We start from the raw sequence: 25,726 nt of genomic DNA, 5'->3' as shown, positions 1-25,726 counted from the left end.
TATACAATAAAAAGTAATGTTTCTTTAGTTTTTCATAATTTTGAACTTGTTAATTAGTAGATGTAGGTTGTTATTTTCCGATAATATGTAGTTTAGAAAGGGTGTGTACTGTAAAATACACTTCCACTCGGAGATTACATACATGCACATGGGCAATTCCACGAGAATCGCTACCACGACTGAAAACACAAAAACCCTTGAAACTTTTTTTTACGATGATTTGAATAGAAGAAAATAATAATATGTTACTATGTGAAAGTATTTAGATCATATTTCAACATTTTAAAGACAAAAATAATAATTTAAACTGATTATATTTAATTTTTTACCCCCTTATACATAATCAATTTTAAAATTTATAAAAGGTTTATAAAACTGAATTTCCATACAAAATGTGTTTTATAAACCTTTTATAAATTTAAAAACTGATTATAAATAAGGCCTTTAATGTTTTAGGCTAAAATTGCGGCGTAAACTAGGCTCCCAATTAGCTTGTAGTGTGAAATGAATTAGACTCTGATTGCTTTTTTTTTCTATTGTCAAATTGTTTATTGAAACCGAATGTATATTTTCTATTCATTTTTTTAGTGTTTGTATACATATATTTACAGAATATATATTATTTTATTATAAGAGAAAAATCTGTCACGTACGGTATGTCACGTACGATATTAAATATTATTTATTATAAAATCATCCAAAGATTGTTTTAATTTAAATATTACGGATTGTAAAGGCAAAATATTTGGTTTAGTGTAAGATATTAAAAGAAAACATAACGCCTCTCACGATTCTCAAATTTTCGCATATTTCTAAAATGTCTTCCGTTTTATGTCACGTACAATATACCATTATTTCGCTCGATATTTTGTACGACAATGCTTCGAAAGAACTTATTATTTTTTCTAAATATAGTACCCTCTGAATGGAACATATGGACCAAATTATTTTTCAGGTACTCTTATTTTTGCAAAATATATTCCATTCTATAGGCGTACAAATGTCACGTACATGACATAGAATTGCCCATATGTAACTAAAAATAAATTCTAATAGATGTTTACAATACCGGCGATGATGACTGATCGATCGATCTTCGACACATTTCATTGTAAGGATAAATAATACGACGTTCGTTTTGAATTCCTACAATTTGTATATAAAATGGGAAGTATTTCCAACGCGATTGACTTTTTTCGACCACAAAATTATTTTTTACGAAAAAGTTGTTGCATATTAAAGTTGTACATATTAAGATGAAGTGTTTATGAGATTCGGTATAGTTTTGTTTTTTAGTTTTGTTTGTACAGACAACTACAGATTTGAATAGTTTGAATTCATGACAGTTGTCAGTTATTGTTGGAGGAATAGTTGTTGTACCAACTACTTGTTTTTCTTCTCGTTGGTTGCCATTTTCAATCTCTCATAAAAGTAGATCGACTCAATCAAATTCTATAGCAAACAGAAAAAATGCGACGAATAAATAAAACAGAACATATAAATAAAAAGCAGGAGCAAATGTTTTTCCGTGCAACAATAACGCAGAATGTCTTCCAGATTTATTCCAATAACAAGTGAAGTTAAAGGAAAATGAGTGCATTGAAGCTGATGGCAAAACCTAAATTAAACTGTAACTTTTTTTTTTTTGTTTAGCTGGCTTGTTTATCTTACAACTATTCTTAAGCCAAATGTCCTTTAGATATTTTTCAACTAAAAACTATTTTATTTTGATACGTATTTTATATTGTTGTAGTTGTTGTTGTTTTCCTTTAAGCGACAAGTGTTCGTAATAATGTTATAAAATAAAAAAGCCAAGAGAAGAGTTAAATAAATAATTTAGTCAGTAGAAGTTTTATTTACAGCTCACATAGGGGCAGTCCGAAGAGTTTTCCAAAAGAAAGTCCAATATTATAAGTTCGAATTTTGCAAAATAGCTTTCATATAGCTTTTTTATCATCATAACTAATCTACATGTACAAATACATTTTATCAGTGTGGCAATTGCAACAAAATGGATGAAATAGCCTAAAGTATGTTTAGATACCATAATTATTTGTATTCTTCCTAAAGTTATGAACTTCTTTCAATTGTTCTATAAAATTTTATATTTGAAAATATTAAGCCAAATTTGAAAATTTCAGAACATACAGTAGAAACTGAAATCAGAGAATCATTAGACAATGGTCATAATTCCTCCGCATTCAAATCATCTTAAAATGTATGGGATGTTATTTAAATATACGCAAGAAGCCTAGAAAAACTCTCGCAAAAAGCTGTTGTTTTTTTTCGTTTTAAATCTGTTATTTTTTTACATTTTACAGCTAACTATTTTTTTTAAATTTCTTTTTTAATTTTTCTTAAAACTTTTTTGTAATTAAAAAGAAATAAAATTATATTAAATGGCTACCCTTTTTCCTCGATGGGGTTAAATGAAGAAAAGCTGATACACCAATTTTGTAAACTTCAGTTTTGAATGTGATATTAATGCTTAAAAGTTATAAGTTAAAACATAAATCTTCTATATATATACAAATTAAATGGTCCATGTATGTAATGGCATCACGTGAGAAAGGGTGGAGCTGATTTTAGGCTGATTTTTGTTTATTTTCAGGAGATGGTTACTTACTTCTTTTCGCTTCTCACTTTTCTTAATAAGAGACATTTTTTGGAGAAACTTGAAGAACTAACATTTTCGTTACCGGGTGAAGCAGTGGCGGCCAGCTAGTATTTAATAAAATTATATGTTTCTTTTGTAAATGTTGATAACCATCCAGATTTTGTCAAACCAAAAACATAGGTAACCAACAATTTAAATTATTCTTAGACAATATAGATTCGTCCATAGAAATATAGTGGCTTCCAGCTATTTATGGACAAATATTTTAATTTTTTTTATCGAAAAATCACAGGACCTAGGGGTATGAAATTTAGTATTAATATTTTTAGTTGCTCAAAAATTTTTTTTAAAAATCGTTACAGCATATATGGACAAATATGTGGAAATACGTTGACACGTCTTGGCGAACATTCGCTGTTAATAACATGATATGACCGAAACAAGTTTCTAATAATAAAAATATAATTATTATGTACAGTGGGGAGCTCAAAAGAGTACATGTTTCTATTTTGTGCACTTCTTATGGAATAAAAATAAAACTAATAAAGCAAATCCAAAAATTTTTTCTGTCATTTATTTTATGTCTAATATGTAACAAAATTAATTACAATTCAAAACAAAAAACATCCAGTTCTAAATAAAAAAACAGACAAAACTAAAATAACTCGCATGTACTCAATTTTGCACCCCACAATAATTTTAGGGAAGAATTGCATTTTTTAAAAAAATTTTCAAAATCCTTTATTACGTAAATAAAATTTTACACGCATTGGCATATTTTATATAAATTTTTCATTAACTTTTTTTGGAATACTCTCTCTCTCGTGTTCAATCCGCTGTTAAAGCTCGTACAAATTGGTAGGAGTTAATAGGTATTGTTTCAACCGATTTACTAAAAATTTTCAATATGATTGAACTCAAGACATTGAGCTGATAACTGTATTAATAAGAAATTTTTCTAGGAACACCATTCTTTACAATTTTTGACGTGTGCATTGGGTCACCACCCTATTGAAAAATTACTTCTTCTGCAGGATTTCTTATTTTATATACAAAAACGTGATGATGAGATGGCTTGCCAGATTTGAAATTGTCAAAAAACGTACATCGAAGTTAAAAAAACAGTACAATTGAGTAAAAAGAAGTACAATTGTTTATTTTCAAAATTTATTTAATTCAATAAAAAAACTAACAAAAAATAGTATTCAAAGTTTGTTTTTATTATTAACTCGCTTTCCAAATTTTATATTAAAAGTTTATTTCGTTCCTTCCTCCAAAAATTAAACATTAAACTAAAAATTCGTTCACTGGCTGCATTAGAATGAGGAATTGAAAAGACGAAGCAACAAATCTTTTCAAAATTAGGAAATGATCCACTATTTAAGAATTCTTTCCATTTTTCTTCTGCAGATTTTTCTTTTTCAATGTTTTCAGCAAATGTTTTTAATGGTATAAATTCGTTAAAAAGTTGAAAATAATGTAATTATTTCCTCAAATTCATGAAAAGAAATCTTTGAATTAAGATGGAAAATTGAAAGTTTTTCAAACTTATTATTTTCTAAATTGAAACGATCTTTTATATAAGTACTTATATTCCATAAAAACTCTGCTGTGCGTTTTTTAAAAAGAAAAATCTCTTGCTGATTATTGCAAGTGCTACATACACGTTCGGCTAAAAACCCAAAAAATGTTTCATCCTGCTGTTGTTCAAATTTGTCGTTTAACTGATAAGTTTATCTCTATAAAATTATAGTGCATTAACACTTGTAATTTTCAAACTAGTTTATGATCATAGGCTACTTCCATAAACCATACCGTTTACATCAGCATTTTGGTCAGTTAAGTGGTTTATTTTTGACAAGTCATAAAACAGCTGACTTTAATTTAAAAAAATTTAATAAAAATATGGACGTTGTTACGAAAAAACGTTGCTGCACGTACTATATATGTACATATTAAACACGTACCTATATATGTATATTAGAGTGACAATCAGTTGTATGGAAAAAAAATTTGTTAAAATTTTGAAGAGTGCCGGGTGGAATATTGTGACACTAGGCCTAAAAGTTAAGTGCTGAAAATTTGAGCCAAATCGGTCAACGATTTCTGGACGCGCATCGAGGTCAAAGTTCAGATATATGCAAAATTTTACTATTTATATGGAATAAATAGGTGAAACTCGTTAAATTTCTGCATTGTTTTCTATAAATGTATAGATTTATTTATATTAATGAATATTACATTAAACATTTTTTTTTCGAAGTTAACCCTGCATCTCCTTTGGGTCAAAATGACCCAAAAACTGTATTATCGCCAAAATTCTGAAAAAATGCAAATTTTTCAGATATTTTAAAAATTTTGCTACTAAATAAATACTTTTGCAATTGAATGCAAAAGAATCGAAATTTGTACGTAATTATCGTTGTAATGAGATATAAATGACAAGAATTGGTTAAAAAATGTTAAAGTTATTACAAATTCGCCAGACCATTAACGTGTTTCAGGCCACTTGAACAAAAAATTTATTAAAAAAAATTAACATATTTCGAGAAAAATTAAAATAAAATCTAATTTTTATTTAAAATATATCCATATTTACTTGTGTATATTACTTAAAATTTATAACAGTAAGGAAATTGGGCTCATTCGCCTAAATATGGACAAAAAATTAGTTTTTCTTGAAAATCGCAAAATTTAAATCGCAGGTACGGAAAAACTGTAAGAGGTATTGACATAATTTTTTCATATTTTTATTCCCTATTCTGATCTCAATAAATCCCAATGTGATGATCAAAAATTTCTGAAATTTGTTTAACGAAATTTTGTAAAAATTTTAAAATGGAGATTTGAAACAGACGTTAAAAAAATAATTTTGTTTGGCCATACCTGCGAATAGGTTAACGGTATCCTACGAAGACAAAAACTCATATACAAGTAAATATGGACAATTTTTTAATCAAATTTTGTCATTTATATCTCATTACAACGATAATTACGTACATATTTCGATTCTTTTGCATTCAATTACAAAAGTATTTATTTAGTAGCAACATTTTTTCAAAAACTGAAAAATTTGCATTTTTCTCTAATTTTGGCGATAATACAGTTTTTGGGTCATTTTGAACCAAAGGAGATACAGGGTTAATTTCCAAAAATTTTTTTTTAATGTAATATTCATTAATATAAATAAATCTACACATTTCTAGAAAACAATGCAGAAAGTTAACGAGTTTCACCTATTTATTCCATATTAACAGTAAAATTTTGCAATATCTGAACTTTGACCTCGATGCGCGTCCAGAAATCGTTGCCCGATTTGGCTCAAATTTTCAGCACTTAACATTTAGGCCTTGTGTCGCAATATTCCACCCGGCACTCTTTGAAATCTAAAAAAAAATTTTTTAAACTTTTTCTTACAGTTTGGCTTTTTTTTAAAAGAAAACTGTTTTTTTTATTTTTGAGCAAATGTCGAATGTTACTAGCGTTGCCAGGTAAATGTTGAAAAACAGAGTTGCATTAGCAAAAACTCGTTGTTTGTAACTAGTTTATTCAAAAGCTAGTTACAAACCTGTTTTTGTTTTGTATGGATAAACAAGTTTCTTAAACTAGTTTATCACCATAAACAACTTATAACATGTTTATGTCGTAGGTGTAAATGCACTATTATGCTGAAAGTACAAAAAAAGTACAAAAAGAAGTACAGATACTAAAAAGAAGTACATTTGCGTACTTCTTTAGGGGTTATGCAGTTAAAAGTACAAAAACTAAAAAAAAGTACGCGTACTGCTGAAAACAGTACGTCTGGCATGCCTATGATGAGACTACAAAATCGGTATGGTGAGTCTGCAAAATACGCAGATGGTTTTCTTTTCCGATTATTTCATTGATTCTTTGCATTGGTCCAAGGTGGCACCATATAAAGCAACCCCATATCATTACCGTGTTTTACTGTTTCCTTACTGTGTCACCAATTTTGAAAAAATCGGCGAAATAATGAGTTAAGCAGACTATCTGCGTATATTGAAGACTAATCATACCGAATTTATAGACTTGCCATTCCGATTTTGTAGATAAGAGCGCCAATCATGTCGAAAAAGTTATTTTACAGCAGGACGGCGAATTAAAGCACTCATCAAAAACTTTGAAAAATGGTTTAGTGAGCAAAATTTCTACCGAAATAGTGTCCAGTTCGATATACCGACCTCAATACGTAATCATCTTTGTCGTTTTCACATTCGTCTTTTGACTTTGTAGGTTATAACGCTTATCCCGCAGAAGAAGTAATTTTTCAATAGGATGGTGACCCAATGCACACGTCAAAAATTGTAAAGAATGGTGTTCCTAGAAAAATTTCTTATTAATGCAGTTATCAGCTCAATGTCTTGAGTTCAATCCTATTGAAAATTTTTAGTAAATCGTGAATTGGCGGTTGAAACAATACCTATTAACTCCTACCAATTTGTACGAGCTTTAACAGCGGATTGAACACGAGAGAGAGAGTATTCCAAAAAAAGTTAATGAAAAATTTATATAAAATATGCCAATGCGTGTAAAATTTTAGGATTTTGAAAATTTTTTTAAAAAATGCATTTCTTCCCTAAAATTATTGTGGGTGCAAAATTGAGTACATGCGAGTCATTTTAGTTTTGTCTGTTTTTTTATTTAGAACTGAATGTTTTTTGTTCTGAATTGTAATTAATTTTGTTACATATTAGACATAAAATAAATGACAGAAAAAATTTTTGGATTTGCTTTATTAGTTTTATTTTTATTCCATAAGAAGTGCACAAAATAGAAACATGTACTCATTTGAGCTCCCCACTGTATATATGTACATAAAAGTTAATAAATAAGATTATTTAAAAAAATAGTTTGTCATGTTGTAGAAAAACGTATGTTTTCCTAGTGAAAATGTAAGAATTGACACAGCTAAATAAAACACACTTGTGTGTTAAAACAGTCCTTGCATATATATTTGTGGAATAAATTTGAAAATTTAATTGAGAATCACATGAAATATAGCAAACAATTTTGTCCTTAATTAGCTGGCCACCACTGTACGTCCGTGTTGAAATAAACTTTGAAAATTAATTTTAACATAAACTTTTATAAATTTCAGAATGCATTACGTAAATGTTTTATTATACCCCTCACATATTAATTTACACACTACTAGATAAGGGGGGACGATGTCCGTCGGAGAGCTTCTCCATCCGTCTGTAGAAATCAGCTTTCTTTGAGCCAAACAGAACCAGAGGAAGTTTTCACAGACGAAAAAATCTTCTTATGTCTAAAGTATTGCCTTAACTTTGAATAAATCCAGAAATTGATTTTTATGACTTTCAATTAAGGCAGGCGCTAGAATCAAACTTCTACATTAATGGTTGGTAACTGCATATGTAACTCTTTGTCACCCAAAGTGATATGTAGAATAAGTAGTTCGAGACAATCACCAAGAACTGCTGTGTAAACTCAAGTAACAATGTGAAAACATGATGATTTACAAACATAGTATTAGAGATAGTTTTGTTTGATAGCAGATGTATACATATATTATTTTGAGAGACTTCCTTTCAAGTCGCATTTTATGGTTGGCATAGTGTAAATTGTATAAAAGAGCTAGATAATGTAAAAACTTTAAAGTAATTTCTCATCTTATTGTTTCTTCAATGCCTCTAATTTAACACTTGATTTAAGTTTAAGAAAAAATTAAAAAACTTTAACCAATCTCCCGACAACAACTAAGTTTTGTATTTGAGTATATCATTACAATTTTTATTTAATTTTCTTTTACATCTTTTACATTTCTTTGTCGAGTTACTCTTAAACTATGAGATCAACATAATTTGTTGAAAAAAGTTAATTTAGCTTAAGCGATTCACTTAAAACACAAAATTTGTCAAACGATTTTGTTCTTTTGTTAGTTAGCCTTTGCCATTCTTGACCGAAGGAAGTGTGACAGAAAATTATGAGAATAAAGTTAAATTTTCAATTGTAAGATTTGTAATTCTTAAACCAAAATTGATAGGGAATGAAAACACCAAATTGAACAAAAAATAACCATTATTTAATTCACAATAGGCCTAATAATACGAGTATATACTAGGGTGATCAGCCCGGTTTTTAATAACCGGTTATAACCGGTTTTTTTTGGTTAAGTCGGTTTCGGTTTTTTTGAAAAGCTCACATTTCGAATATCGAAGAAAAAAAAAGTGTTTTTTTATGAGTTTTAGTGTATTAAAAACTTAACTTTAAAAAACTCGATATACTCCAAAGCATTGAAACTGTGTTTTATTTCTTAGAGATTATTTTAGCCTTCATAAGGGTTTCAAATTTACTGGCGTTAACGATCTTCGGGTAAAATTTGAGCCAAATAGAAAATATATATATTTTTTTTTGCCAATTTTAAGACATTTGAAATTAAATTAAAGTCATAAAATATCAAAATATGAACCACTCACTTTTTGAAAAAATTCAATTTTAATTTCAAAATGGGTATAATTTGACCAAAGACCTTATGAAGGATAAGAAAATCATAGCTTTGGTATAAAACCGGGGAATCGCAGTTTTCATACAAGTATAATGTTCAGCAGGTATAATCAAAAGAGACAGACATACATATATTAGTGCTACCAAATTTAACTTAATTGTGCGTAACAAAAATTCAAGATTTTTGCTCAGGGTCAAATATGACCCAAAGACCTTAAGTGCAAACAATTTTTTAGATATTTGTTTGCCAATTTGTTTTTCTAAAAACCTAACGTAGTAGTTGAGATTTTAAATTAAATAAAAGTCATCAAATATCAAAAATATCAACCACTCACTTTTAGAATAAAATCAATTTTAATTTCAAAATGGATCAAATTTGACCCGAAGACCTTGTGAAGGTTAAAAAAGTAATCAAAATTAGAATTAAAGGCTTATTTTTTGTTACTAGAATACATGTTTATTCTTTATCATAATTATATGATCTCTTTTTTCTTTTGTTATGCTTTTCCATGAACTGTTTTGCTTTTTTCTTCTTATTTCTACACTCATAAAAAAAATTGAGTAATCCGTACTTAAATCAATCCGGAGCGGTGTCAATAGTAGGGTAAGTACGGATTTTCTTATACCGAGTACAAAATACTTGATTCAAGTACGGATTCATCAAGTCCAAAAATCTTAATTTTAGCTCTATTTAAGAATGGCTGAGATTGAATTAATCCCTAAATACGCTTGATTCAAGAATTATAAACTTGATTTAAGCACGACTTCGTACTTGATGTAATCCAAAAATAAGATTGATTTAAGAATGTCCGAGATTGAATTAATCCCAAAATGAGTTTGTTTCAAGAATTTTGAACTAGATTTAAGCTTGAATTCATACTTGATGTAATCCTCTGATCGGATTGATTTAAGCTCGAATTCGTACTTGATTTAAGCCAAACTAAGATTGATTTAAGAAAAACACACTATTTTTTATTTTTAATAAATTTTATTTTGTTTATGAGAAATACAAATAAAGAAATATAAAATTTAACTATAGTATTACCCTGCTTAAAACTCGTTTGCCACGGAAGTCATCTTCTTCAATTAACTAGTTGTCAACTTTGGATTGGACAGAAATTGTGTCGTCATTGATGCCAAACTATAGAATAAGATTAAGATTTGTTAAATTATATTTGCAAAAATCAGTATTATTTAATGCTTACCTGAATTTTTTTTCACTAAATTCGATTCGAAGACCAAGGAGAGGTATTGCTTCCTTAACGTTTTCACCTTTCATATATTGCAAGCTGTTGTATGTTACCTGAGAAGCTAAAAAAGTAAAAAGAAGTACAATTGTTTATATTCAAAATTTATTTAATTCAATAAAAAAACTAACAAAAAATAGTATTCAAAGTTTGTTTTTATTATTAACTCGCTTTCCAAATTTTATATTAAAAGTTTATTTCGTTCCTTCCTCCAAAAATTAAACATTAAACTAAAAATTCGTTCACTGGCTGCATTAGAATGAGGAATTGAAAAGACGAAGCAACAAATCTTTTCAAAATTAGGAAATGATCCACTATTTAAGAATTCTTTCCATTTTTCTTCTGCAGATTTTTCTTTTTCAATGTTTTCAGCAAATGTTTTTAATGGTATAAATTCGTTAAAAAGTTGAAAATAATGTAATTATTTCCTCAAATTCATGAAAAGAAATCTTTGAATTAAGATGGAAAATTGAAAGTTTTTCAAACTTATTATTTTCTAAATTGAAACGATCTTTTATATAAGTACTTATATTCCATAAAAACTCTGCTGTGCGTTTTTTAAAAAGAAAAATCTCTTGCTGATTATTGCAAGTGCTACATACACGTTCGGCTAAAAACCCAAAAAATGTTTCATCCTGCTGTTGTTCAAATTTGTCGTTTAACTGATAAGTTTATCTCTATAAAATTATAGTGCATTAACACTTGTAATTTTCAAACTAGTTTATGATCATAGGCTACTTCCATAAACCATACCGTTTACATCAGCATTTTGGTCAGTTAAGTGGTTTATTTTTGACAAGTCATAAAACAGCTGACTTTAATTTAAAAAAATTTAATAAAAATATGGACGTTGTTACGAAAAAACGTTGCTGCACGTACTATATATGTACATATTAAACACGTACCTATATATGTATATTAGAGTGACAATCAGTTGTATGGAAAAAAAATTTGTTAAAATTTTGAAGAGTGCCGGGTGGAATATTGTGACACTAGGCCTAAAAGTTAAGTGCTGAAAATTTGAGCCAAATCGGTCAACGATTTCTGGACGCGCATCGAGGTCAAAGTTCAGATATATGCAAAATTTTACTATTTATATGGAATAAATAGGTGAAACTCGTTAAATTTCTGCATTGTTTTCTATAAATGTATAGATTTATTTATATTAATGAATATTACATTAAAAATTTTTTTTTCGAAGTTAACCCTGCATCTCCTTTGGGTCAAAATGACCCAAAAACTGTATTATCGCCAAAATTCTGAAAAAATGCAAATTTTTCAGATATTTTAAAAATTTTGCTACTAAATAAATACTTTTGCAATTGAATGCAAAAGAATCGAAATTTGTACGTAATTATCGTTGTAATGAGATATAAATGACAAGAATTGGTTAAAAAATGTTAAAGTTATTACAAATTCGCCAGACCATTAACGTGTTTCAGGCCACTTGAACAAAAAATTTATTAAAAAAAATTAACATATTTCGAGAAAAATTAAAATAAAATCTAATTTTTATTTAAAATATATCCATATTTACTTGTGTATATTACTTAAAATTTATAACAGTAAGGAAATTGGGCTCATTCGCCTAAATATGGACAAAAAATTAGTTTTTCTTGAAAATCGCAAAATTTAAATCGCAGGTACGGAAAAACTGTAAGAGGTATTGACATAATTTTTTCATATTTTTATTCCCTATTCTGATCTCAATAAATCCCAATGTGATGATCAAAAATTTCTGAAATTTGTTTAACGAAATTTTGTAAAAATTTTAAAATGGAGATTTGAAACAGACGTTAAAAAAATAATTTTGTTTGGCCATACCTGCGAATAGGTTAACGGTATCCTACGAAGACAAAAACTCATATACAAGTAAATATGGACAATTTTTTAATCAAATTTTGTCATTTATATCTCATTACAACGATAATTACGTACATATTTCGATTCTTTTGCATTCAATTACAAAAGTATTTATTTAGTAGCAACATTTTTTCAAAAACTGAAAAATTTTCATTTTTCTCTAATTTTGGCGATAATACAGTTTTTGGGTCATTTTGAACCAAAGGAGATACAGGGTTAATTTCCAAAAATTTTTTTTTAATGTAATATTCATTAATATAAATAAATCTACACATTTCTAGAAAACAATGCAGAAAGTTAACGAGTTTCACCTATTTATTCCATATTAACAGTAAAATTTTGCAATATCTGAACTTTGACCTCGATGCGCGTCCAGAAATCGTTGCCCGATTTGGCTCAAATTTTCAGCACTTAACATTTAGGCCTTGTGTCGCAATATTCCACCCGGCACTCTTTGAAATCTAAAAAAAAATTTTTTAAACTTTTTCTTACAGTTTGGCTTTTTTTTAAAAGAAAACTGTTTTTTTTATTTTTGAGCAAATGTCGAATGTTACTAGCGTTGCCAGGTAAATGTTGAAAAACAGAGTTGCATTAGCAAAAACTCGTTGTTTGTAACTAGTTTATTCAAAAGCTAGTTACAAACCTGTTTTTGTTTTGTATGGATAAACAAGTTTCTTAAACTAGTTTATCACCATAAACAACTTATAACATGTTTATGTCGTAGGTGTAAATGCACTATTATGCTGAAAGTACAAAAAAAGTACAAAAAGAAGTACAGATACTAAAAAGAAGTACATTTGCGTACTTCTTTAGGGGTTATGCAGTTAAAAGTACAAAAACTAAAAAAAAGTACGCGTACTGCTGAAAACAGTACGTCTGGCATGCCTATGATGAGACTACAAAATCGGTATGGTGAGTCTGCAAAATACGCAGATGGTTTTCTTTTCCGATTATTTCATTGATTCTTTGCATTGGTCCAAGGTGGCACCATATAAAGCAACCCCATATCATTACCGTGTTTTACTGTTTCCTTACTGTGTCACCAATTTTGAAAAAATCGGCGAAATAATGAGTTAAGCAGACTATCTGCGTATATTGAAGACTAATCATACCGAATTTATAGACTTGCCATTCCGATTTTGTAGATAAGAGCGCCAATCATGTCGAAAAAGTTATTTTACAGCAGGACGGCGAATTAAAGCACTCATCAAAAACTTTGAAAAATGGTTTAGTGAGCAAAATTTCTACCGAAATAGTGTCCAGTTCGATATACCGACCTCAATACGTAATCATCTTTGTCGTTTTCACATTCGTCTTTTGACTTTGTAGGTTATAACGCTTATCCCGCAGAAGAAGTAATTTTTCAATAGGATGGTGACCCAATGCACACGTCAAAAATTGTAAAGAATGGTGTTCCTAGAAAAATTTCTTATTAATGCAGTTATCAGCTCAATGTCTTGAGTTCAATCCTATTGAAAATTTTTAGTAAATCGTGAATTGGCGGTTGAAACAATACCTATTAACTCCTACCAATTTGTACGAGCTTTAACAGCGGATTGAACACGAGAGAGAGAGTATTCCAAAAAAAGTTAATGAAAAATTTATATAAAATATGCCAATGCGTGTAAAATTTTAGGATTTTGAAAATTTTTTTAAAAAATGCATTTCTTCCCTAAAATTATTGTGGGTGCAAAATTGAGTACATGCGAGTCATTTTAGTTTTGTCTGTTTTTTTATTTAGAACTGAATGTTTTTTGTTCTGAATTGTAATTAATTTTGTTACATATTAAACATAAAATAAATGACAGAAAAAATTTTTGGATTTGCTTTATTAGTTTTATTTTTATTCCATAAGAAGTGCACAAAATAGAAACATGTACTCATTTGAGCTCCCCACTGTATATATGTACATAAAAGTTAATAAATAAGATTATTTAAAAAAATAGTTTGTCATGTTGTAGAAAAACGTATGTTTTCCTAGTGAAAATGTAAGAATTGACACAGCTAAATAAAACACACTTGTGTGTTAAAACAGTCCTTGCATATATATTTGTGGAATAAATTTGAAAATTTAATTGAGAATCACATGAAATATAGCAAACAATTTTGTCCTTAATTAGCTGGCCACCACTGTACGTCCGTGTTGAAATAAACTTTGAAAATTAATTTTAACATAAACTTTTATAAATTTCAGAATGCATTACGTAAATGTTTTATTATACCCCTCACATATTAATTTACACACTACTAGATAAGGGGGGACGATGTCCGTCGGAGAGCTTCTCCATCCGTCTGTAGAAATCAGCTTTCTTTGAGCCAAACAGAACCAGAGGAAGTTTTCACAGACGAAAAAATCTTCTTATGTCTAAAGTATTGCCTTAACTTTGAATAAATCCAGAAATTGATTTTTATGACTTTCAATTAAGGCAGGCGCTAGAATCAAACTTCTACATTAATGGTTGGTAACTGCATATGTAACTCTTTGTCACCCAAAGTGATATGTAGAATAAGTAGTTCGAGACAATCACCAAGAACTGCTGTGTAAACTCAAGTAACAATGTGAAAACATGATGATTTACAAACATAGTATTAGAGATAGTTTTGTTTGATAGCAGATGTATACATATATTATTTTGAGAGACTTCCTTTCAAGTCGCATTTTATGGTTGGCATAGTGTAAATTGTATAAAAGAGCTAGATAATGTAAAAACTTTAAAGTAATTTCTCATCTTATTGTTTCTTCAATGCCTCTAATTTAACACTTGATTTAAGTTTAAGAAAAAATTAAAAAACTTTAACCAATCTCCCGACAACAACTAAGTTTTGTATTTGAGTATATCATTACAATTTTTATTTAATTTTCTTTTACATCTTTTACATTTCTTTGTCGAGTTACTCTTAAACTATGAGATCAACATAATTTGTTGAAAAAAGTTAATTTAGCTTAAGCGATTCACTTAAAACACAAAATTTGTCAAACGATTTTGTTCTTTTGTTAGTTAGCCTTTGCCATTCTTGACCGAAGGAAGTGTGACAGAAAATTATGAGAATAAAGTTAAATTTTCAATTGTAAGATTTGTAATTCTTAAACCAAAATTGATAGGGAATGAAAACACCAAATTGAACAAAAAATAACCATTATTTAATTCACAATAGGCCTAATAATACGAGTATATACTAGGGTGATCAGCCCGGTTTTTAATAACCGGTTATAACCGGTTTTTTTTGGTTAAGTCGGTTTCGGTTTTTTTGAAAAGCTCACATTTCGAATATCGAAGAAAAAAAAAGTGTTTTTTTATGAGTTTTAGTGTATTAAAAACTTAACTTTAAAAAACTCGATATACTCCAAAGCATTGAAACTGTGTTTTATTTCTTAGAGATTATTTTAGCCTTCATAAGGGTTTCAAATTTACTGGCGTTAACGATCTTCGGGTAAAATTTGAGCCAAATAGAAAATATATATATTTTTTTTTGCCAATTTTAAGACATTTGAAATTAAATTAAAGTCATAAAATATCAAAATATGAACCACTCACTTTTTGAAAAAATTCAATTTTAATTTCAAAATGGGTATAATTTGACCAAAGACCTTATGAAGGATAAGAAAATCATAGCTTTGGTATAAAACCGGGGAATCGCAGTTTTCATACAAGTATAATGTTCAGCAGGTATAATCAAAAGAGACAGACATACATATATTAGTGCTACCAAATTTAACTTAATTGTGCGTAACAAAAATTCAAGATTTTTGCTCAGGGTCAAATATGACCCAAAGACCTTAAGTGCAAACAATTTTTTAGATATTTGTTTGCCAATTTGTTTTTCTAAAAACCTAACGTAGTAGTTGAGATTTTAAATTAAATAAAAGTCATCAAATATCAAAAATATCAACCACTCACTTTTAGAATAAAATCAATTTTAATTTCAAAATGGATCAAATTTGACCCGAAGACCTTGTGAAGGTTAAAAAAGTAATCAAAATTAGAATTAAAGGCTTATTTTTTGTTACTAGAATACATGTTTATTCTTTATCATAATTATATGATCTCTTTTTTCTTTTGTTATGCTTTTCCATGAACTGTTTTGCTTTTTTCTTCTTATTTCTACACTCATAAAAAAAATTGAGTAATCCGTACTTAAATCAATCCGGAGCGGTGTCAATAGTAGGGTAAGTACGGATTTTCTTATACCGAGTACAAAATACTTGATTCAAGTACGGATTCATCAAGTCCAAAAATCTTAATTTTAGCTCTATTTAAGAATGGCTGAGATTGAATTAATCCCTAAATACGCTTGATTCAAGAATTATAAACTTGATTTAAGCACGACTTCGTACTTGATGTAATCCAAAAATAAGATTGATTTAAGAATGTCCGAGATTGAATTAATCCCAAAATGAGTTTGTTTCAAGAATTTTGAACTAGATTTAAGCTTGAATTCATACTTGATGTAATCCTCTGATCGGATTGATTTAAGCTCGAATTCGTACTTGATTTAAGCCAAACTAAGATTGATTTAAGAAAAACACACTATTTTTTATTTTTAATAAATTTTATTTTGTTTATGAGAAATACAAATAAAGAAATATAAAATTTAACTATAGTATTACCCTGCTTAAAACTCGTTTGCCACGGAAGTCATCTTCTTCAATTAACTAGTTGTCAACTTTGGATTGGACAGAAATTGTGTCGTCATTGATGCCAAACTATAGAATAAGATTAAGATTTGTTAAATTATATTTGCAAAAATCAGTATTATTTAATGCTTACCTGAATTTTTTTTCACTAAATTCGATTCGAAGACCAAGGAGAGGTATTGCTTCCTTAACGTTTTCACCTTTCATATATTGCAAGCTGTTGTATGTTACCTGAGAAGCTAAAAAAGTAAAAAGAAGTACAATTGTTTATATTCAAAATTTATTTAATTCAATAAAAAAACTAACAAAAAATAGTATTCAAAGTTTGTTTTTATTATTAACTCGCTTTCCAAATTTTATATTAAAAGTTTATTTCGTTCCTTCCTCCAAAAATTAAACATTAAACTAAAAATTCGTTCACTGGCTGCATTAGAATGAGGAATTGAAAAGACGAAGCAACAAATCTTTTCAAAATTAGGAAATGATCCACTATTTAAGAATTCTTTCCATTTTTCTTCTGCAGATTTTTCTTTTTCAATGTTTTCAGCAAATGTTTTTAATGGTATAAATTCGTTAAAAAGTTGAAAATAATGTAATTATTTCCTCAAATTCATGAAAAGAAATCTTTGAATTAAGATGGAAAATTGAAAGTTTTTCAAACTTATTATTTTCTAAATTGAAACGATCTTTTATATAAGTACTTATATTCCATAAAAACTCTGCTGTGCGTTTTTTAAAAAGAAAAATCTCTTGCTGATTATTGCAAGTGCTACATACACGTTCGGCTAAAAACCCAAAAAATGTTTCATCCTGCTGTTGTTCAAATTTGTCGTTTAACTGATAAGTTTATCTCTATAAAATTATAGTGCATTAACACTTGTAATTTTCAAACTAGTTTATGATCATAGGCTACTTCCATAAACCATACCGTTTACATCAGCATTTTGGTCAGTTAAGTGGTTTATTTTTGACAAGTCATAAAACAGCTGACTTTAATTTAAAAAAATTTAATAAAAATATGGACGTTGTTACAAAAAAACGTTGCTGCACGTACTATATATGTACATATTAAACACGTACCTATATATGTATATTAGAGTGACAATCAGTTGTATGGAAAAAAAATTTGTTAAAATTTTGAAGAGTGCCGGGTGGAATATTGTGACACTAGGCCTAAAAGTTAAGTGCTGAAAATTTGAGCCAAATCGGTCAACGATTTCTGGACGCGCATCGAGGTCAAAGTTCAGATATATGCAAAATTTTACTATTTATATGGAATAAATAGGTGAAACTCGTTAAATTTCTGCATTGTTTTCTATAAATGTATAGATTTATTTATATTAATGAATATTACATTAAACATTTTTTTTTCGAAGTTAACCCTGCATCTCCTTTGGGTCAAAATGACCCAAAAACTGTATTATCGCCAAAATTCTGAAAAAATGCAAATTTTTCAGATATTTTAAAAATTTTGCTACTAAATAAATACTTTTGCAATTGAATGCAAAAGAATCGAAATTTGTACGTAATTATCGTTGTAATGAGATATAAATGACAAGAATTGGTTAAAAAATGTTAAAGTTATTACAAATTCGCCAGACCATTAACGTGTTTCAGGCCACTTGAACAAAAAATTTATTAAAAAAAATTAACATATTTCGAGAAAAATTAAAATAAAATCTAATTTTTATTTAAAATATATCCATATTTACTTGTGTATATTACTTAAAATTTATAACAGTAAGGAAATTGGGCTCATTCGCCTAAATATGGACAAAAAATTAGTTTTTCTTGAAAATCGCAAAATTTAAATCGCAGGTACGGAAAAACTGTAAGAGGTATTGACATAATTTTTTCATATTTTTATTCCCTATTCTGATCTCAATAAATCCCAATGTGATGATCAAAAATTTCTGAAATTTGTTTAACGAAATTTTGTAAAAATTTTAAAATGGAGATTTGAAACAGACGTTAAAAAAATAATTTTGTTTGGCCATACCTGCGAATAGGTTAACGGTATCCTACGAAGACAAAAACTCATATACAAGTAAATATGGACAATTTTTTAATCAAATTTTGTCATTTATATCTCATTACAACGATAATTACGTACATATTTCGATTCTTTTGCATTCAATTACAAAAGTATTTATTTAGTAGCAACATTTTTTCAAAAACTGAAAAATTTGCATTTTTCTCTAATTTTGGCGATAATACAGTTTTTGGGTCATTTTGAACCAAAGGAGATACAGGGTTAATTTCCAAAAATTTTTTTTTAATGTAATATTCATTAATATAAATAAATCTACACATTTCTAGAAAACAATGCAGAAAGTTAACGAGTTTCACCTATTTATTCCATATTAACAGTAAAATTTTGCAATATCTGAACTTTGACCTCGATGCGCGTCCAGAAATCGTTGCCCGATTTGGCTCAAATTTTCAGCACTTAACATTTAGGCCTTGTGTCGCAATATTCCACCCGGCACTCTTTGAAATCTAAAAAAAAATTTTTTAAACTTTTTCTTACAGTTTGGCTTTTTTTTAAAAGAAAACTGTTTTTTTTATTTTTGAGCAAATGTCGAATGTTACTAGCGTTGCCAGATAAATGTTGAAAAACAGAGTTGCATTAGCAAAAACTCGTTGTTTGTAACTAGTTTATTCAAAAGCTAGTTACAAACCTGTTTTTGTTTTGTATGGATAAACAAGTTTCTTAAACTAGTTTATCACCATAAACAACTTATAACATGTTTATGTCGTAGGTGTAAATGCACTATTATGCTGAAAGTACAAAAAAAGTACAAAAAGAAGTACAGATACTAAAAAGAAGTACATTTGCGTACTTCTTTAGGGGTTATGCAGTTAAAAGTACAAAAACTAAAAAAAAGTACGCGTACTGCTGAAAACAGTACGTCTGGCAAGCCTATGATGAGACTACAAATTCGGTATGGTGAGTCTGCAAAATACGCAGATGGTTTTCTTTTCCGATTATTTCATTGATTCTTTGCATTGGTCCAAGGTGGCACCATATAAAGCAACCCCATATCATTACCGTGTTTTACTGTTTCCTTACTGTGTCACCAATTTTGAAAAAATCGGCGAAATAATGAGTTAAGCAGACTATCTGCGTATATTGAAGACTAATCATACCGAATTTATAGACTTGCCATTCCGATTTTGTAGATAAGAGCGCCAATCATGTCGAAAAAGTTATTTTACAGCAGGACGGCGAATTAAAGCACTCATCAAAAACTTTGAAAAATGGTTTAGTGAGCAAAATTTCTACCGAAATAGTGTCCAGTTCGATATACCGACCTCAATACGTAATCATCTTTGTCGTTTTCACATTCGTCTTTTGACTTTGTAGGTTATAACGCTTATCCCGCAGAAGAAGTAATTTTTCAATAGGATGGTGACCCAATGCACACGTCAAAAATTGTAAAGAATGGTGTTCTTAGAAAAATTTCTTATTAATGCAGTTATCAGCTCAATGTCTTGAGTTCAATCCTATTGAAAATTTTTAGTAAATCGTGAATTGGCGGTTGAAACAATACCTATTAACTCCTACCAATTTGTACGAGCTTTAACAGCGTATTGAACACGAGAGAGAGAGTATTCCAAAAAAAGTTAATGAAAAATTTATATAAAATATGCCAATGCGTGTAAAATTTTAGGATTTTGAAAATTTTTTTAAAAAATGCATTTCTTCCCTAAAATTATTGTGGGTGCAAAATTGAGTACATGCGAGTCATTTTAGTTTTGTCTGTTTTTTTATTTAGAACTGAATGTTTTTTGTTCTGAATTGTAATTAATTTTGTTACATATTAGACATAAAATAAATGACAGAAAAAATTTTTGGATTTGCTTTATTAGTTTTATTTTTATTCCATAAGAAGTGCACAAAATAGAAACATGTACTCATTTGAGCTCCCCACTGTATATATGTACATAAAAGTTAATAAATAAGATTATTTAAAAAAATAGTTTGTCATGTTGTAGAAAAACGTATGTTTTCCTAGTGAAAATGTAAGAATTGACACAGCTAAATAAAACACACTTGTGTGTTAAAACAGTCCTTGCATATATATTTGTGGAATAAATTTGAAAATTTAATTGAGAATCACATGAAATATAGCAAACAATTTTGTCCTTAATTAGCTGGCCACCACTGTACGTCCGTGTTGAAATAAACTTTGAAAATTAATTTTAACATAAACTTTTATAAATTTCAGAATGCATTACGTAAATGTTTTATTATACCCCTCACATATTAATTTACACACTACTAGATAAGGGGGGACGATGTCCGTCGGAGAGCTTCTCCATCCGTCTGTAGAAATCAGCTTTCTTTGAGCCAAACAGAACCAGAGGAAGTTTTCACAGACGAAAAAATCTTCTTATGTCTAAAGTATTGCCTTAACTTTGAATAAATCCAGAAATTGATTTTTATGACTTTCAATTAAGGCAGGCGCTAGAATCAAACTTCTACATTAATGGTTGGTAACTGCATATGTAACTCTTTGTCACCCAAAGTGATATGTAGAATAAGTAGTTCGAGACAATCACCAAGAACTGCTGTGTAAACTCAAGTAACAATGTGAAAACATGATGATTTACAAACATAGTATTAGAGATAGTTTTGTTTGATAGCAGATGTATACATATATTATTTTGAGAGACTTCCTTTCAAGTCGCATTTTATGGTTGGCATAGTGTAAATTGTATAAAAGAGCTAGATAATGTAAAAACTTTAAAGTAATTTCTCATCTTATTGTTTCTTCAATGCCTCTAATTTAACACTTGATTTAAGTTTAAGAAAAAATTAAAAAACTTTAACCAATCTCCCGACAACAACTAAGTTTTGTATTTGAGTATATCATTACAATTTTTATTTAATTTTCTTTTACATCTTTTACATTTCTTTGTCGAGTTACTCTTAAACTATGAGATCAACATAATTTGTTGAAAAAAGTTAATTTAGCTTAAGCGATTCACTTAAAACACAAAATTTGTCAAACGATTTTGTTCTTTTGTTAGTTAGCCTTTGCCATTCTTGACCGAAGGAAGTGTGACAGAAAATTATGAGAATAAAGTTAAATTTTCAATTGTAAGATTTGTAATTCTTAAACCAAAATTGATAGGGAATGAAAACACCAAATTGAACAAAAAATAACCATTATTTAATTCACAATAGGCCTAATAATACGAGTATATACTAGGGTGATCAGCCCGGTTTTTAATAACCGGTTATAACCGGTTTTTTTTGGTTAAGTCGGTTTCGGTTTTTTTGAAAAGCTCACATTTCGAATATCGAAGAAAAAAAAAGTGTTTTTTTATGAGTTTTAGTGTATTAAAAACTTAACTTTAAAAAACTCGATATACTCCAAAGCATTGAAACTGTGTTTTATTTCTTAGAGATTATTTTAGCCTTCATAAGGGTTTCAAATTTACTGGCGTTAACGATCTTCGGGTAAAATTTGAGCCAAATAGAAAATATATATATTTTTTTTTGCCAATTTTAAGACATTTGAAATTAAATTAAAGTCATAAAATATCAAAATATGAACCACTCACTTTTTGAAAAAATTCAATTTTAATTTCAAAATGGGTATAATTTGACCAAAGACCTTATGAAGGATAAGAAAATCATAGCTTTGGTATAAAACCGGGGAATCGCAGTTTTCATACAAGTATAATGTTCAGCAGGTATAATCAAAAGAGACAGACATACATATATTAGTGCTACCAAATTTAACTTAATTGTGCGTAACAAAAATTCAAGATTTTTGCTCAGGGTCAAATATGACCCAAAGACCTTAAGTGCAAACAATTTTTTAGATATTTGTTTGCCAATTTGTTTTTCTAAAAACCTAACGTAGTAGTTGAGATTTTAAATTAAATAAAAGTCATCAAATATCAAAAATATCAACCACTCACTTTTAGAATAAAATCAATTTTAATTTCAAAATGGATCAAATTTGACCCGAAGACCTTGTGAAGGTTAAAAAAGTAATCAAAATTAGAATTAAAGGCTTATTTTTTGTTACTAGAATACATGTTTATTCTTTATCATAATTATATGATCTCTTTTTTCTTTTGTTATGCTTTTCCATGAACTGTTTTGCTTTTTTCTTCTTATTTCTACACTCATAAAAAAAATTGAGTAATCCGTACTTAAATCAATCCGGAGCGGTGTCAATAGTAGGGTAAGTACGGATTTTCTTATACCGAGTACAAAATACTTGATTCAAGTACGGATTCATCAAGTCCAAAAATCTTAATTTTAGCTCTATTTAAGAATGGCTGAGATTGAATTAATCCCTAAATACGCTTGATTCAAGAATTATAAACTTGATTTAAGCACGACTTCGTACTTGATGTAATCCAAAAATAAGATTGATTTAAGAATGTCCGAGATTGAATTAATCCCAAAATGAGTTTGTTTCAAGAATTTTGAACTAGATTTAAGCTTGAATTCATACTTGATGTAATCCTCTGATCGGATTGATTTAAGCTCGAATTCGTACTTGATTTAAGCCAAACTAAGATTGATTTAAGAAAAACACACTATTTTTTATTTTTAATAAATTTTATTTTGTTTATGAGAAATACAAATAAAGAAATATAAAATTTAACTATAGTATTACCCTGCTTAAAACTCGTTTGCCACGGAAGTCATCTTCTTCAATTAACTAGTTGTCAACTTTGGATTGGACAGAAATTGTGTCGTCATTGATGCCAAACTATAGAATAAGATTAAGATTTGTTAAATTATATTTGCAAAAATCAGTATTATTTAATGCTTACCTGAATTTTTTTTCACTAAATTCGATTCGAAGACCAAGGAGAGGTATTGCTTCCTTAACGTTTTCACCTTTCATATATTGCAAGCTGTTGTATGTTACCTGAGAAGCTAAAAATGTACAAACAAATGATATAATATGAAAATTGTTTATAAATTTATTTATAATATTAACTATACAATATTAAAGATTTATCCCCATATTCATAAATAATTTTAAAAATTTTCAAAGGTTTATAAAACAATATATCCATACAAAATTCTTTGATATATTTAAAAACTATTTATTAATATGAGGATAAATATTTAATATCGTACAGTTGTTTTTATATTTTTTCTAATTGAAACAAAAATGTATTCATTGTTAAATTTGCATCAAATTCTTTAAAAAGTGACTGTACTTGTATTTTTGAATAAGAAACATATTGTTCATTTCTGGAACAAAAATAACATCAGTTCATGGACAAAAAACACTTATTTATACTAATACACACATTGACACACAAAGACGCAAACAACAACCCAGCAGTTAAGCAAGTAGTCAATGTATCCCTTAAAGACAGTAATTGTCACAAATGTCTTATCACTTGGCTGACTCCATTTTATATATTTTGGTCATTTGACACGTGTGTGCACTTTGTAGTGCAGAGAGAAGACAATTGGTTACTTTATGCATCCCAAGTAATCTAGCGTGAAGACAATTGTCACTTAAGTGTCTCTAAGTAATCTAGAGTGTAGTCACTTTAAACGTTTTGTGAGTAATTCGTACAAACTGGTTTTTTACAAATTGTGTTAATATAATTCTCATACAGTTTATTTTTGTTTTTGCTTAAGTATACTGATATCGCATGTAACATAGCATGAAGTCAATAGTCACTTTAGTGTCTCTTAGCAACCTATGGTGAAGTCACTTCAAACTTTTTTTTGTACTGCAGTTTATTTTACCCACCAGAAGCGTTGACTACCTTCGATCAGCTATCCAATAGTCACATTGTAATCAAAAGGGTCAATTGACCCCCTGCTTAGGACATGCATGTGTTAAAATAACTAGTCAAGTAACTGATCAATTAACCAGTTACAAAGCTAGCAAGGTAACTGACGCTATGTAACCAGTTTGTGAATCCAATGCGTTGCCTACTTTGGACCAGCTATTAGACAGTCCCATTGTAATCAAAAAGAGACAATTGACCCCCTGCCTAGGACATGCCCGTGTTAAAATGACTAGTCACGTGGCTATTGAAGTAACTAGCTCCCACCCTAAATGATGGGTAAAATCACTAGTTCGGTACTGTCTCCTAGAACTGCTGGGAAATTACATATATGTAGGTGTTTGTGTGTCTATATTATAGACACACAAACATCAAGCACGAGAATTCTTAAAATAAGAACAAAATGCTTGTATTATTTGTTTACAAGTGCACATTTTGTTGTTTGCGTCTTAAAAAACCTGTTTCTAAGCGATGTGCGCAGCTACATATGTATGTGTGTGTTTGTACAAATGCAAAAATATTTCTTATTGAAAAAATTTGTACGTATACGTATATACGTATGTATACATACTACGTTGTACCGTTATTTTTTTAAAGAATTTGTTGCAAATTCAGCAGTCTATTTATAAAACATAATATAGTAAGCCAAAAGAAAACATGTAAAAAAAACTTATGTACACAAAATTGTCGCTTGGCTTGCTGTATTATGTTTTATAAATAAATCACAAATTATAATAAGTAAATTAATGTTTGACTTACCTTTTAAACATCCATATGCACTGGGTTGGTTAAACTCCTGGAGAAGCTGGAGCAGGTGGGTGTCTTTTTGTCGGGAGCCACTTCTGCTTCACTCATAATATTTTTTCACTTAGCAACGCAATACACAATACAATATAGAACACCGAAAACACTACAGAACAACTTGAACGGACAAAACAGACTGATGGAAATTGCATGTAACAGCTCGAGTACAAAATAACTTTGAGACCAGTTCAGAGAGTAAATTTTATGCCGCTCTTTTTCTCTTAGGCATCAATATAAGAATTTTTTTCTTATTTCAAGTCATCTTACTCTTAAATTGAA

At 28.8% G+C, this 25,726-nt stretch overlaps 3 long non-coding RNA genes across 3 annotated transcripts; all 3 read right to left on the bottom strand.

The window, feature by feature from the left end:
- Nucleotides 1–10,074: 10,074 nt before the first annotated feature.
- On the bottom strand, nt 10,075–10,397 carry LOC135963063 (uncharacterized). The gene is made up of 2 exons (XR_010576815.1): nt 10,312–10,397; nt 10,075–10,247 (listed from the first exon to the last, which is right to left on the bottom strand). It is a non-coding gene; the product is annotated as an uncharacterized LOC135963063 (long non-coding RNA).
- A 6,351-nt stretch (nt 10,398–16,748) lies between these two features.
- LOC135963062 (uncharacterized) lies at nt 16,749–17,071 on the bottom strand. The gene is made up of 2 exons (XR_010576814.1): nt 16,986–17,071; nt 16,749–16,921 (listed from the first exon to the last, which is right to left on the bottom strand). It is a non-coding gene; the product is annotated as an uncharacterized LOC135963062 (long non-coding RNA).
- Nucleotides 17,072–23,422: 6,351 nt separating this feature from the next.
- LOC135963061 (uncharacterized) lies at nt 23,423–23,755 on the bottom strand. Its single transcript, XR_010576813.1, has 2 exons — nt 23,660–23,755; nt 23,423–23,595 (listed from the first exon to the last, which is right to left on the bottom strand). It is a non-coding gene; the product is annotated as an uncharacterized LOC135963061 (long non-coding RNA).
- Nucleotides 23,756–25,726: the final 1,971 nt, after the last annotated feature.

The sequence above is a fragment of the Calliphora vicina genome, unplaced genomic scaffold (genome assembly GCF_958450345.1).
Source record: "Calliphora vicina unplaced genomic scaffold, idCalVici1.1 scaffold_50, whole genome shotgun sequence".
NCBI classification, from domain to species: Eukaryota; Metazoa; Arthropoda; class Insecta; order Diptera; family Calliphoridae; genus Calliphora; species Calliphora vicina.
The sequence above is the reverse complement of the archived record's forward strand: the minus strand, read 5'-3'. Positions and strand labels throughout refer to the sequence as shown.